Genomic DNA, 14,362 nt, shown 5'->3' with positions numbered 1-14,362 from the left:
TAAGAAAGCAGGGGGACAAACAGCCCCCTTGTCCACAAAGCAAAGCCGGGGTGTCTCCAGTTCCCCCTTGCCCTCTGCTTTTGCTTCCTCTCCTTCACTCTCCCCACCATGTGTTGTCGGGTTAGAGGGTGCTGGATGGGTTTGGGGGTGCTGAGAATGTCTTGGGAGGATGTTGCAGGGCAATTCAAGAGGGATATTGTGGGATGAGGGAAGGAATTGACGGGGTGCTGGGGGGAGAAAGATGCGGGAATGCTGAGGAGGGATTTGGGGAGCAATGTTGGGGGGATTTAGGAGGAATTCTTGGGAAGGAATAAGTAGGGATGCTGGGGGTGGTGCTGAAGAGGATTCCGGGGGGGCTTAAGAGGAATGCTGCTGCAGGCTAAGGGATTTAGGGAGATGCTGCAGAGTGAAGATGCAAACACAGACCCAGCAGCAGCACCTGCTTAGCAGAGCTGGGCTTTGTGGGATGTTGAGGGTCACCCTCCCCTTTCCAAGGATCCTTGCCAGCCATGGGGCAGGACCACCTTCCTCTGGCAAGGCTCCCCCTTTTCAGGGTCTGCAAAGCTGAGAGGCAGGAGCCTTATTTTTCCTGGACCCCCACTGGATGTGGAGGCTGTGGGTACCCACATTTGGGGTGTCCCCAGCTCCTATTTGCTTTGGGAATGGATTAATTCATTGTCCTGTGCCCTGGGACAGAAGTGGCTCAGAGAGAGAGGATGATTTGCTACAATTTTGGGTACATTTGGCTCCAGAGGGACTGAGCAGGGGACACAGGACATGGAGGAGAGGCCAGCAGCTTGTTCAATCCTGGAGATGGGGTATTCAGTCTGTGCAGAGCTCTGCCAGCTTCAAACTCCTGCAGTGCTGAAGCATCCAGACATTTCGTCAAGAGCCTCATAAAAACACCCAGGAGGGAATTAATGGCTTTTCATTCATCCCGTGGTTCAGATGGTAACCAGCTCCAGGGCCACTGAGCAGGGAGGCAGGAACAATATGCTGTGGGTTTCTGTCCTCATGGTGTGAGGTGGCCATGGTCCTGGCTTTGTCCCACAGGGCTGGTGGGATGGGTAAAGGCAGGAATTGGGAGCACAGGGATAGATTTAATAAGAATATCTTGGTCGTGCGTTTCAGATGCATCAGTCTCCTTACCTGGAGGGTGTTCCCATTCCTGCAATGGTTTTACAAGCCCAGGCAGGACAGAGGGGGATGTCCTGCATCTGTGTGTGGTCCAGAATACAGGATTTAAACACCTTCCTGGGTGAAAACAGTGTCCCAGACCCAGAGCAAGGTGTTGAGTATCTGCTGTGCCCAGCTCTGACGCAGGCCGGCTGCTGATCTCTCTCAGCGGGAAGGAAACATCAGGTTGGGGAGTGTAAAATAGCTTTTAGCGTGGCTGAGGAGCTCTCTGGAAGAGAACTCATCCCTTCACTTGGCTCCCGGCATGGCCAGAGCCCTCACACTGACCCTTTTCCAATGGGTTATCTGCAAAAGACTCATCATCCTGGCAGGTTCCAGCAAACACGTCCTCTCAGCTCAGCTCCAGCATTTCTTTATAAATTTTTTTCAGCTGGAATGTTAAAAATAAACCCAGTGGACACATAAAACAAATGGAAAATCTTTAAAGGGCTTCTGTGTTCATCTGCCTGCTCTCAGCTATTGCTGCTCCAGCTGCCAAGCCCAGCTGCTGCCATAGATGGAGTTCTCAAAATTGGGGAAACTGAGGCAGAGGAGGCATGTTGGAGGGGAGACCATCACCCTGTTGTAGTGTATGGAGCCTGGTGGGTCCGGCAGGTCCTGACCCCCAGAACTGGTGCTGGGAATTCTGTCTGCATCCTGAGTTTGATCGATGCCACTTTATCTTCCCTGGGAGGGTGGCGAGGCCCTGGCACAGGGTGCCCAGAGAAGCTGTGGCTGCCCCATCCTTGGAAGTCTCCAAGGCCAGGGTGGATGGAGCTTGGAACAGCCAGGGATAGTGGAAGGTGTCCCCACTCATGGCAGGGGTTGGAACTGGAGGAGCTTTAAGCTCCCTTCCAGTCTAAACCACTTTGTGATTCTGTGATCTTGGATCAAGTCCTGCTCTCCTGCGAGGATTGCTTCTCTTAGGAAATTCTCTGTGGCAATGCCTTAGCTCTTAATTCCTCCCCCACACCCTGAAAAAGAAATAATATATCAAATTGAGGTGGTGAGAGCAATGCTGAGGCTGTCGAGGAGCACAATTCATGTTGCTCCTTTGCTTGCTGAGCTGAGGTCCATCCAAGGGGATTTACAGCTGGAGCCACTAATGGTGGTGCTTTGATTTACTCAGAAGCTGCAAACTTGACAGTGTATTTCACGGTGAGAAGACCCTCTTCTCTGGAATTTATTTGTTTTAATTAAAATGGACATAAAAATAATGTGCATGTGCTGTGAATCTGCTCTGACGGGACTCCAGTCAAAATCCATGGCAATCTCTGGAGGTTAATGGAGGAGGAAACAGGGGAGATGAGTTCTCCATGAATATTTTTGGGAATTCAGAAGGACACTGAGACTCTCGAAGTGCCCCTCACCTTGCTGTGATACTGTTAGGGAGAGCCTTGCACTGGAGCTCTGATGGCGCTGGGACGGCTGTGTCCTGTGCTGAGGTGGGAGCCAGGGCAGCTCTGCCAGGTATAGAACTATGATAGAAATATACAGATATCTAAAATACAAATATCTAAAACTATTTTGATAATTTGATATAATTTCCAGTTTGGCAGCCAGCTTGAGTCCTGCCTGTGACATTTCAGAGTTGTGATGCAGAGAGGGGAAACTCCATTTCTTATTCCCCCTCCATAGTGTCTATCTTCATAGAATCACGGAATGATTTAGGTGGGAAGGGACCTTAAAACCCGTCTAATTCCACTCCCTGCCACTAGACCAGGTTGCTCCAAGCTCCACCCAGCCAGGCCTTGGACACTTCCAGGGACGAAAGTGTTCCATTTTTAATGGATTTTTGCCCCAAGTTTGAAGAAGCAGTGCTAGGAACACCAGCTGCATTGGCTTTCAGTTGGGGTGAGGGTGGTTTTTGGCAAGAGGAGCAGCCCTCAGTGTCAGACCGTGGGCTCTCCTGCTTCCCTTGCAATCCCTGTGCTGCTCTCTTGCCTTCCAATGCTACACAAGCAGGATTTTTTTTTGTGCAGGGTTTTGTTTTTAGAGCAAATACTGCGCAGACCTGGAGCCCAGCATCTGCAATCAATCCTGGGGATGGGGATTGGCTGAAATGCCACCATCAGTGCTGCATCCTGGTCCCAGTGTTGTCCATAGGAGGATGTGTAACAGGAACTGGGAGAGGGATCATGGTGTGGGAGAGATCTGGGCTAACCTGGGAGACCTGGGCAGAGCAGAGCCAGTGCAAAAAGGTGGAGCCTCATCAGGCTGAGCGGATGGGATCTTTCAGGTCAAAGATGGGAAACTGGAGATGGGATGTAGGCTCCCACAAAGCTGGAAATCCAGGCAAGTGCTGCACCTCCCAGAAAACAACATGTGAAAAGAGCAGGGCTGTGTTTGCACCATCCATCCATCCGTCCGTCCATCCGTCCGTCCGTCCGTCCGTCCATCCATCCATCCTTCTATCCTGCCATCCTTCCATCCTTCCCCTTATAGAAGTGATGCACCAACCCTTGCAGAGGGATTTACCAGCCTCCCCTCCTCCCCCTGAGCTGCTGTCACCATTCTCCAGGGTCTGATCCCACCCATCTCAACTCAGAAAACCAAGTAGTCAGCACGATGGGAGCACCAGGATGGAGCTCAGCTTGTGGTGAACCACTTTGGGGGGCGGGGGAGGGGAAGGGGCATTGGCATCTAGCTCCCCTCATTTTTAAGGATGAGCCAGGACATGTGCAGAATCACACCTTGGGGAATTGCAGCAGAAAACGTCACTTTGTTTTCTGTAGAACTGAGGTGTTTTGGGACTTGGGAGAGAATGGACCAGGTGCTTGATGAGCATCAGCCCAACTGCACTGGTAACCACCGAGCTGCAAGTCCAGGCTGCTCCCCCATCTCCCCAGGGCTCATCACTTTCCCTTCCTCCACTGACAGCTCCAGATAAATCGGCCTTGAAGAGGAAAATGGGCTGATTTGTGTGTTTTGTTTTCCCATGTCAACATATCTGAGTGTTTTCATACCTTGCGGGGCAGCTGCTGCAAAGAACAAAGCCCATCCGTCAGGGGAGTTAAAATTAGATGAGATCCTTCTCTGCCTCACCATTCTGCGTGGCTGCATGTGAGGTGGGGGGTTTGCAGCTTTATTTCCTCATCATTGTGTGTGGAGAGGTTGTCTCTGAGGGCAGGGTGTTTGCACACTGTGATGGCCAGAGTCCGGGTTGAGTCCAGAGGCTGGATGGAAAAATCTCTGCTCACCACCTTGGAGGAAACAATCCCTCTCCCAGAGGTCGGTGATCTCTTGAGGGTGATGCCACCAGTATCCCTGAGATGTTATTGGGACATGAAAGGAGCTGTCCCACTGCTGGGCTCGAGCTGGTGACAGTGCCAGCCTGCCCCATGCCCGCTGCTCCTACCCAAGGCTGGGGGCAGCGGGGCTCCTTACAAATACAGGGTGAATGCATCCGCTGGTTCATCCTTTCCCATGAAAAATGCCTCCAAAAAGATGATTATTTATTTGGAGGGGTTAATGAGCCCTTTTCCTTCACTCAGGCTTGTGCCTGGCCTCGTGGCAGTGACAGGGACGGGGACAGCAATAGCGAATGGCTCGTGGGCACCAAGCTGTGCTGGCAGCAAAGGAAGGACGGGCATCACACCCCATCCCCAGGGAACTCAATACCCACGGGAGCTTTTTCCCCTGATTGTTGCTTATTTAGGTGTTTTCACCACCCCACTGCCCCCCTCTGTGCTGCCTTTGTCTGACAGTGGAGCACTGATTGGGAACTGGCAGTGTCTCCCTGGATTTTGGGGAGCTGGAAGCCTGAACTGTGCCCCCCTCAGCTGGCGCTCAGAGGTGGCAGCGCTGCATCCATCCGATGCGCGTCGGGAGCATTAACAGCCTGTGAGTCATCTCATAAATGAACCATCGTGGGAAGGGGGGGATCCAGGGCGGGATGCTGCTCCCAGACAGAGCTGGGCTGCAAAAATAAAGCTTTTTGCTGCTGGTGGAAGGAATTGGTGTCAATGTGACCCCTGGGCTCACCGAGGGGCTGGGTTTTCCTGGGAGCAGGTCCTTTGAGACTGAGACATGGGGACCATGTGTCCTGGTGCCTGGGGCTGGTCGTGGCATGATGGGGGGCCAAGGACCCTGTGCACATGGACAGACACACATGTAGCACTACCACGGGACAGAGAGGAGTGGTAGGGCTGGGTTTCCCAAGGGTTAAGGTCTGTTTTTCTGTCTCCTGTGAGTCTGACAGGAGATTTGCCAGTGTCTGTTACTGCACCAGCACGATGGGGGTTAGACCCATGCCAGATGGGGGTTAAACCCCTCGGGCCGCCTTCAACCATCCTGTTCATGGAGGAGGCAGGTTTCCTTCTCAGCATATAAGTGTTACATTTTCTGCAGCTTTTTAGCTCCAAGCCACAGAGCAGGGGGGATGGTCCTGCCATCACCCGCAGCCCTGGGTGCCAGTGCCAGGATGGGATGGATACGTGGCTGTTCAGCTTTTTGATTGACCTCCTTGGAGGGCTCTGGAGATGTTGGGGAGATAGCGGGTCTTGTCTTTGATGTTGGGAATCCAGGTCAGCTGCAATCCTGCTTCTCTCTAACTGTGCCAAATCGGAGAGCGCAGCTTATGTGCCTCTTGCTCTGGACTCAGAGCCCGGGTCTTCCCTCCACTTCTTCATGCTCCTGCAAAAGTCCATGGGATGATTTGCTTTGGGGCTGGGAGAGGACAGGAAACCTCCTTTCAGTGGAAACCTGGTGGAAAATCACAGGAAGGTTTGAATCAGTTTTGGTTTGGGGCTGAAGGATTGAGATTTGACTGATTCGGATCTGGAGGCATCAGGCGCTGCAGAAAGAGCATCAGCTCCCACCAGCTTTTTGTTTTTGTGCCAGTCATTCTCTGCCAGGACCCAAGGTGTGGAGGCCAGGGAAGCAATGGCATGGGAGCAGTAGTGGTTACAGGGTGTTTTAAACATGTGATTAAGGCTCTTTCCTGGTTATCTTGGAGCTCTCCATATCCTGTGCTTGGTTTGGGTGGGGCAGCTGCCTGGCTGTGGGGCAGCACAGGGACCAGCGTGTCCCCTCACAGTGTGGGCTCACAGTCAGCAGGTCCCGAAGTGATGCTCAGGTTTACAACAGGATCCTGAGAGGTTTTGAAGATGCTCAGCAGGTCCTGAAGGCAGGAGTTGTTCAGGGAATCTGGCTGTAGCATCCCTCACCTGCATGGCTTTGGTCCTGGATGTCAGGAGGTGTGATGGACGGCTCAGCACTGGGGCAGGGCTCATTCCAAAAAGCTCAGTAAACCTCAGGATTTTTCCTTGACAGTTTGATCAAGCTCTGAAGGGCTCAGGAGCTGAGATTGGCCAGAGCCAGGCTGGATGCAGCTGTGGCCAGAGACAGAGCAAAGCTCTTTGGTCACCAGCTGCCTGCTTTACAACCAGCTCATCCCTGACTTGTCTGAGCTGGATCTCCAGCAGAAAAGCCAACAGCATCACTTGTTTGTTGGTGATGGGCATTCCTGGTGATGCCGCCCCTGATGCAGCTGCCTCCAGGGATTCCTCCTCCAGCCCTTTATCAGCACTGGGGATCTTGCTTTGCTTCAGTTCCCAGCATGATACCATCAGGTGCCTGCTCCCGTCTGTCCTGGCTGCTCCTAGGAGAGCACCCAGGGAGGGCAGCATGCCCTCCATCCACAGGGACACAGATGGTGGCTGCCCAGTGCTGTATTTTTTCAAGACGGCCACCTGCTTCCCTCCCTGCTGCCAGGGGCAATGCCAAGCCATGGGGCAGAAACTCTGCCAGCATTCCCAGTCCATCAACCAGCACTGGGAGCCTCTGGAGGGCAGGTGGGATGGCACAGCTCTTCCACGGTCATGGTGTTACCCAGGGAAAAGCAAGAGGCATCAGGAAAAGGAGTTGAAACCCATCAGTGCTGGGTCTTAGAGGAAATCTCTGGCTCTGTTTGTACCCTGCCACGAGAGCGCCACTGACACCCCAATGTTGGATGCTTTGCCCATCCTGGGGTTGGGCTCCCAATCCAGGATGAGGAAAGGGAACAGGAAAGAGCTGGAGGAAGAGGAGTAGCGACAGCAAAGGCTGCTGTGCTCAGCCTCTCCCAGCTTCAAAGGCAGCTCCTCCTCCTCCAGCCTCTCCAGCCTGCAGAAGCTCAGACAGAGAAGGTGATTTCTCTCCCTCTTTTCTTTCTTCTTCTGAAAGGCACAAAACCCCCTCTTTCACCCCCTGTATCTTGTACACGTGCTGGATCTTCCTCCCACCCTCTCCCACTCTTCCTGCCTAGCAGGAAGCCAGGGCAGACTCCAGCCACGTCATTGTTTCCTTCCTGAATGCCTCTGCTTTGGGAAGGCATTTTCAGGGAAGATTTCCTCTCTGATTATCAGATTGAGGTAATTTTTTTTTCCTTAAGACCCCTTTTAGAGCTGCAAACCTGCTGGGCTCAGCTGGGCTGTCCCCAAGGAGCACTTGGCCAGCCCGGCCTGTGGTTAAATGAAGACTAGTAATAAGGAAAAATCGAAAGCGGTGATTTAATGATTGGAACAGCTCTTCTTCCACAGCTATCTGTCTGCCTATCTAAATATAGATATATATTTTCTAAACACAAAGTGCCAACATCCCTGCTCCAAGATGGGTGAAGCAGCTGGGAGCCAAACACAAGGATTTAAAAGAGCAATATTAAATAACTGATGTCCAATGAAAGCCTTAGGCAGAAGGAAATGCTCTGCCAATAGATACTTGCTTATATGGAGAGGAAAACAGCTGGAAACAGATTTTTTCCTCTCTCTCAAGGTTTCAGCTTCAGCAGTTTGAGGGAGAGGATGTTTGATGTGTAAATCCCTTCCTGCTGTCAGGTTTGGCAGAGGCAGAGCCACGTCAGGAGCAGCCCTGGCTCAGGGAGGTGTTGGCTTAGATAAAATTTTGTTGATTTAAAGGATTTTTTTTTATTTTTTGGGTTTTTAACTTGCCCTTCTTGGCTTGCCCTCCCATGGCACAGTAGGGAGCAAAACTTGTTTGGGGGTGGTCACAGTTCCCAGGAGCTGCCCTCCTGTCCCCACTGAGAAGCAACATGCACACATCCATATGGATGTGGCAGGATGACTGGGAGCACTGGAGCAGCAATGTTGCCAGGGATGAAGGAAGGCAGTGTTTGCCTGTAACCACCTTCAAGGTGATGCTCCAACCTAATTCCCAATCCCAGAGTGGATTTTTCCCATCAGCCTGATGGAAAGACCCATCCTCCTCCCTTCTACTAATAATTGCACTCCATTAACAACTAGAGTGTTCTAGGCTAAGCGTTCCCATTTCTGTCATAAATGAGGCCCTTCTTGCCCACCCAACAGAACAACATCCCCTCTTTCCTGAGGCTGTGGAACCAGAGCCGGGGGTGGGTGCCAAAGGGACAATTTCTATTCCTTGCTGTAACCAAGATGTCTTCTGAGCGAAGCAATTTTTCCTCTTGCCTTGTGCTTCTACCTTCTCTGTATCCAAGCACAGCCCTCGGAGGGCCTGGATGACTCACCACGGCAGAGATGTCAGGGCATTAGCACGATTCCTCCCTGGGCTCTGCATCTCCCACCGCCAGGAGTTTTTATATTCCAAACATCTCTTCTGCCACGAGGAAACGTCACATTTACCTGCAAAATGGCTGGGCAGAGGGAGCACGTTGAGGGAACAGCAGGGATGGGTGCTGAACCAGGGAGGGTGGTGTAGGGATCAGAGGGATGCGAGGACACATGGAGTGTCACAGCCTCGCTGATGGCAGCATGACATGCATCTCCCCAGTGCAATTAGTGCCCTCATCCCGAGTTACAGCCAGGAGCTGCAGCAGGTGCCTCCTCCATGGCTGCTCTGTCGCCCCTTTCCCCACAGCCCCAGCACTGTGGTGGGTGCAGTTGGTTCACTAATTATATGCCATGCCCAGGCAGGCTGCTTTGCACAGTGCTATTAATTAGCATTTGCTTCCCTGATGGTTGCTGACCCTACCAGAGTCGGGAATACATTGGCTGCTGTGGGTGATGGGCTTGCTGCGAGTGGCTGGCGGTGGCACAGCTCCTGGGTAATGGCATCGTTACAGGACGAGCTATTTATATCCCCATTTTGGAAAGACAAGGCGGTTTGTTGGAAGAATGTGGCCCTCGGCTTCCGGGGACCTTGGAGAAAAGGCAAAGAGCTGAGACAGTTGGGATTGTTCAGCCTGGAAAAGAGGCTTTGAGGTCACCTACTTGTGGCCTTCCAGTGCCTGAAGGAGCTGACAAGAAAGGTGGAGAGGGACTATTTACAAGGGTCTGGAGTGACAGGACAAGGGGGAATGGCTTCCCACTGCCAGAGGGCAGGGTTAGATGGGATATTGGGAAGAAATCCTTCCCTGTGAGGGTGGTGAGGCCCTGCCACAGGGTGCCCTGAGCAGCTGTGGCTGCCCCATCCCTGGAAGTGTTCAAGGCCAGGTTGGACAGGGCTTGGAGCAACCTGGGATAGTGGAAGGTGTCCCTGCCCATGGCAGGGGGTGGAACTGGATGAGCTTTTAAGGTCCCCTCACACTCTAACAACTCTGTGATTCTGTGACTGTGGAAGGGGGCACAGATATGGCTGGGGGAAGAGCTTGGGACCTGTCCAACCTGCCCTCCTGGGGCATTTTTCCCCAATAAATAATTGACATGGGGCTGGAAGACTCTGGGATGATACCTTGGGGACATTACAAGCAAATCAGGGTTAGAAAATGTGCAAAGAACATTTTTCCTCTGCAACACAAGCCCTGCCCAGTCCACACCTTTGGATGCAGAGGATCATGGAATGGGGATGAGCCTGAATATCCCATTGAGCCCCCCAGGCCCCTCCTCTTCCCATCACCTTGGGTGCTCTACCTGCACTAAACCTGTCCTAAACCATGTTAATCTGTAGAGCAAACCCTCCCTGCTCACCAGCTCTGTCCTCCAGCCACCCAGCACTTCATTATATCACTCAAGATTAATCTGCGGCTCCTAATTGCCGAGCGCCCAAGAGCTCCTGGCAGGGAGGAAAAAAAGTGTCAGGCAAAAAAGCCAATGTGGTTTTTTTTCTCTGCAATATTTAGGTCAACCTACTGATGTGGGAAGCACAGGGGATGGGAATTTGTGCAGTTTGAGGGAGTTGGGGGGTTTTACAGCATTTATTGGAGTTTTTCCCTGGTGTCTCCTCCATCCTGTCTGTAAGAGGGAAGAGTGTGCATGATTCCAGCTGAAAGTGAGGAAGAATTGTATTTCGTGGAGACATTTTTGCTTTTAATGGGGGATCTTTGCTCAGTTCTCTGCCTATTCAGCTAAAGACAAGCACTGTGATTTTAGGAAGGCTGAGATCAAAGTGCTCTGCAGACTCAGCAAACCTCTCTGGCCAGGAAACAAAAGGGCACAGGGTTTTTCTTTAGGAAAAGTATACTCTGTAATTTTCCATGCAACACATTTCACTTTAGAAATAAAGGCTTGGGTCCAGTTTGGGCTCATTCGATGCTTTTAATCATCACAATGCCTGGGCTGCAGAATCACAGCCATACACCTTGACAAATCATTTCCTTCCAATGGACTGCAAACACTGCCGATGAAAACTGATTTTCCTTTTTTTTTTTTTTTTCAGGAAAAACACGCCAAAGCAAATACCCAATCAGCTCAAATCCATGGCTTTGCTCAGAGTATTTTGGCTTGCTTGAAGATCCAGGCTGGATCATGTGGCTGTCCTGGGCAATCACTAATTTTTTCAGAGCTGCTCCAAAGCAGTTGAATCACTCACATCAAGGCAGAACAATGAGAGAAAGGAAATTCCATTTGTATCCCAGCCTGGGCCTGGAACCAGAACTGGGAGGCTCAGCAGTTTTTTCCTCCTATTTCAGTGTTGTTTGTGTGTCATTCAGTGCCTGGAGTGTCCTGCCAGATACCCCTGCCTGGTTCCTCCAGGTGTTTAGAGACCACCATTCCACTGCATCCTTTGACAACCGCCCCTAAGGAATCCAGACCCAAAGTCCTGCATCCCCCATCTTCCCCTGCTCCTGTAGCAGAGGCAGCACCTTGTGCTTAGGAAAACCAATGCTTAGGGGTTTATTAAAACAAAAAGCTGAATAAAAAGCTCAGAATTTGGAAGGCTTTGGCTGAGCCACAGCTCAAAGTAAGTGCAGCAGCTGAGGTTTCCCTAAAAAAGTTAGGTTCTCTAAGCTCTTGCCTTCACTTAACATCAAGTCCCAGGCTGGTGCAGGATCTGCTTGGCTTTTGGGGTACTGACCAGCCTTCTGGGATTTGGGGAAGAGCTGTTGGAGTCCAAGTATTGGGAGGCACATCGGGCACCTTTCCCAGGTCACCAAGGTACAGGGAGTTTTCTGGACTACCCCCGACCCCTACAGCACCCTCTGCATCATTTCTGCCTTCCCTAAACCACCCAGTGCTGTGTTTTCCTGCTTTCTAAAGGAAGTCATCCCAATTCCTGAGCAGGGCTGTCTCCTTGCCCTGTGCCCACCATGCTGAGCATCACCCCATGACATCACCAGTGAGAGCAGTCATGATGTGGAGGTGGGACTGATGGGTAGTTTTCCCAGGAGATCTGAATCCTGTCTACTGACTACAGCAAAGTGAGTCATGTCGAGAGCCTGTGGCTTTCACCAGATAAATACTGCATGTGGGTTTGAGATCTGGGGAAGCAGCGAGCGCCTGTGCCTAAGGGATCATTACCTATTGATTGGAAGTAAGCACGGGAATGGGCAGGGGAATCTGCTCAGTTTGTCACAGAGGCTGCCAGTCATGGAATCATGGAATGGTTTGGGTTGGAAGGGACCTTAAAGCTCATCCAGTCCCACCCCTTGCCACGGGCAGGGACACCTTCCACTATCCCAAGTTGCTCCAAGCCCTGTCCAACCTGGCCTTGGACACTTGCAGGGATGGGGCAGCCACAGCTGCTCAGGGCAACCTGTGCACAGCAGGAGCACTAGGACCCACACAGAGAGGTAAAGCTCCAAAACTGCTTTAATTCAGTTCAGAGACAGGAACCACCACCAGCTACTTCCTTTCCAAGAAGCCCAAGTGCTTGGGAATCCCTGGCTGAGGGTCCCTCCAGGATCAGCCATCCTGGTGATGGGCAGGATACGCCACCTTCCACTCCATCCCTGTGCACAGAGTCCTGCCACTGTGCTTTGGGGGTTGCTGACCGGGGCCAGGGGAGTTATAGATGCATGAAGTGAGAGAATGGGGAAATGGGGTTGCCAAGGAAACCACAGAACAGCAAAGTGCTGATTTTTTTCTCAAGGCTGGAAAAATGCGGGGGAGAAGGGCAGCGGCAAAGCCCTGCGCTGTGGGCGAGCTGGGGGGGCTGGAGTATGGGGGGGTGACCCCTGGGCAAGCCAGGATTGCAAAGTAAAACTGGCCATGTGCCAGATTCTGTGGAACAGGGTGTCCCTGAGGTGGCTGAGGGCAGTCCCCGGGGAAGGGATATGGTCTGGTGGCATCTGTAGTGGCTGTCCTCTCACGGGGAAGCCTGGCTGGGGTTGGACACTCTGTGGGGTTATTTAAAGTGTTGCAGGTTGGAGGTTGAGTATAAAAACTCCATCAGATAGAAGACTGAGCATCTCATTGGAGTCGCCATCCCTGGAGGGATTTAAAAGATCTGTCGATGTGGCACTGGGGACAGGGGGTTAGTGGCAGGCTTGCCAGTAGTGGGAGTGCAGTTGCACTCAATGATCTTGGGGGTCTTTTCCAACTGAAATGATTCTGTGATTCGTGCAGAGACAGGCAGGGAGAGGCAGGGAGTGGCACCAACCTCTGGTGAAGCTTTGGAGCATCCAAACCTGGAGCTTCAGGGTGGGTAAATCAACCCCTGGCAGGGACCGTAAGGGCCTCTCCATTGTTGCATGGTCACAACCAGCCCCAGGTGGGGCTGGAGCTGTGACAGAGGCCCTGAGGGCTCTTGTCTGAACCTCCTGCCTGCAGAAAGCGGGGGGAACCAGTATTAGCATTTGCTGGTGCAGCCATGGTTCCACCTCTCCAGCACTGATGAGAAATGAGAACTGAAGTGCCCACTTCCCCAAAGTTCAAGAGAGAGCTGAGTGCTGGCAGGAGGGGCAGCTGCAAGGCATCTTCCCTGCTCCTCTTCCTCGCCAGGCTGGGGGATGTGGAGGGGAGGAGGGGACCATCATTTGGGGAGGAGAGAGGGGAAAGCTCCAGGGACCTCTGGAGCTGAGGGGTGGGGAGGGGATGGCAGGATATCCTGGGGGGCTCAGTCCCCAGTTTGGGACTGAAAGTTTGGGAAGTGGATTTTTTAAATACACACACACACACACACACACACACACACAGACACGTGTCTGTGCCCTTCCTGTGGAGCAGGTCAGAGGCTCAGCCTGGGGAATGGAGCCTGTAAAGAGCTGCATACCAGAGAGCCCCTCACTGTCCCCTGCCCCAGTGGCACCCACTGTGCTGCAGGGGGACACATACTGCACCCCTCCAGAGGCTGGAGCATTCCTCAGGACCATAAGCTCCTCCAGCCCAGGCAAGTGGAAAAGCTCTCCCTGGGTGTGGGGGGGACACCCTTTCATGGATGTCAGTGGAGCCTCTGCTCTCCCAGCTCTCCAGCTGGCCTCTCCCCTTCCTCCTCTGGGATTTCCCAGGGAACCTGGGGAGGGGGCAGAGGGTGACATTTTCTCTGGGGACATCCACAGGGGGACAGAAGGACACAGAGGGATGCTAGGAGATCCATCATAACATGTTTGGAGTCCGGCTCCCTCTGGTATCACTTAAACACCTTTATTAGACTGAACTGCAAAAAAATATAGATCCAAATCCCCCCGTTTCAACCTTGTCCCAGGCAAACGTGCCCTGAGGCACCCTGGGGGCAGCTGGGAGTCCCAGTCCTGCCCTTGCTGTGCTCCCCTCACAGCTCAAGGTCACACTGATGTTTTATTCATCCCCTACAATCCGCTATATTCCTTAATTGCAGCCACACGCACTGTCACAAGCATAAATAATTGCCTTGGAGGCTCATTAATCACTTCAGCATTCTAACGAGCACCACAGCCCAGAGAGCTCTCTCAGGGGGCTCAGGGGTGGCGAGGATCCCCAAACACAGAGGGTTTAGCACCCAATTCTGGCTGCAAATGGCACTGCCTGTGAAAAAATTCACACCTCAGCCCAAGATTAAAACATTAATGATAGGTTAATTAACAGCTTCACCATCCTTCTCTGCTCTCACACTTTGGCTCACACAAGCATGAGAA

The sequence above is a fragment of the Coloeus monedula genome (genome assembly GCF_965178545.1).
Source record: "Coloeus monedula genome assembly, chromosome: 24".
In the NCBI taxonomy this organism is placed as follows: domain Eukaryota; kingdom Metazoa; phylum Chordata; class Aves; order Passeriformes; family Corvidae; genus Coloeus; species Coloeus monedula.
Note: the sequence above shows the minus strand (reverse complement) of the source record.